We start from the raw sequence: 1,690 nt of genomic DNA on the forward strand, positions 1-1,690 counted from the left end.
TGCGGGGATTTCTGGGATCGTCCTGACGCTCATCAGCTAGGACCGCCGCTTCGGCAGGAAAATTCGGACGGGGACCCGAAATAGATCGTGGCAGGATGAAGCGGGCTGTAGAGGCAGTGACAACCCTGCAGAACTTACGTTCACCAACGTGCAGGTCGGTTGGTGAGGGGAGGGCAAAGAAGGTGCTTTCAGTAATTTCCGCGGGGCCGTTCCAATAAGCTTTGGAAAAGTTGACGTAGGTTCGGTGTTCCACGGAAGCAAAGTTGGCAGGTTTATCAATCGAGATGACTATGGGCAGATTGCCTCATGCTAAGGTCACCATAGATCCCCCCGTTATGCTGTTTATCAGACCAGCGCTTACCAATTATTATATCAAGCGAGCTACTGCAGCTGCCCATAATCCTGATGCGTGGGTCATCGTTCATTGTGCAGAATGTCGAATCGTCCATATGCTGAGCCAAGTGTGTTCCCCTACGATCATTTGACACTCTTGAATGGCAAAGATCGTGGTGCGCGTTAAAGTCGCCGACTACTATACGGTTTTTACCTCTGAGCAGTGCGCCTATTTAAGGGTGATATCCTACAGGGCAGCTGGTGAAAGCTGATATATACACGTTAAATATTTCGAGATCGACATTGCTTGACCGGATAGGTATAACTTGACATTCTAGGATGGTATTCCTGGGGTCCATGTCTGCTTCGATAGGGCGATTCAGCAGGGTGTGGTACGTAATGAACTCCACAATAGATAGGTACAGGGCGATTGTTGTTGTTGTTGTAGCAGCTTACAAACTCCCCAAAGAGTTTTTGGTGAGTGTTGCTGGAGTGACAGTCCTTGGCCAAATATTAATCTGGGTCGTTACGTAGACCCGACTGTCGTGAAGAATTTTTGGGGAGTGTTGCTGGAAAGACATTCCTTGGCAAGATATAAATCTGAGCCGTTCCGGTTACGTAGATCCGACTGTCGTGGAGGCGATGTCTTGTGGTGGCGTCGGGTAAGGAATTTGCGGTTGCGCAGCTCTTCAAAGAGCGACTTGCTCATCCATTCTAGTCAGATGCGCGGTCCTGAACATGCCCTAAAGTTGCACCAACCAAGGCAAGAGTTATATTTAACTGATGCCGTATTACAATATATCCCGGACCAACACACCGAACAGAATGTCTGAAGAACTACCAGCTGTTGGGTTGTCCTTTCTTGTGGGTTGCGGCAGCGAGTAGATGGGGGTGTAGTTGTGTGTGTGTTATGTTAGGTGGTGAGCGTGATGGGTTGTGTTGCTCAGGTGAGCTCCGGTGAGCCGTGGAGGCTGCCTGGGTGTTAAGCGGGACCGGTACCATCACGGGGCCACAAATGACGTGGCCCACTACGGTGCCCGAGTAGGTTCTAAGATCCATTGCACCTAACTGAAGTGGAGTTTAGATGTTAGTCTCCGGCATACGTAGCAGGTGTAGGTTTCTGGTTTCAAGGTTTGACTCGATGCCAGTCCTGAGCAAAAGAATACGTAGCTTATGTTGCCCTAACGACGAACTACGCCTATAAGATTTCGCCGACATAAAGTGATACCATGATGGTCGAAACAAAAGCTCTTGGCCGGGTACAAAAATACTTACAAAACTAAATAATTTCGTTACGATAATTTTAATAAGTTGAAAATGCAGACATGCTCTTCTTTTTTGTTTACTCAGCTTTCAA

Source organism: Rhagoletis pomonella, unplaced genomic scaffold (genome assembly GCF_013731165.1).
Source record: "Rhagoletis pomonella isolate Grant_MI unplaced genomic scaffold, Rhpom_1.0 Rhpom_scaffold_00001, whole genome shotgun sequence".
Taxonomy (NCBI): Eukaryota; Metazoa; Arthropoda; class Insecta; order Diptera; family Tephritidae; genus Rhagoletis; species Rhagoletis pomonella.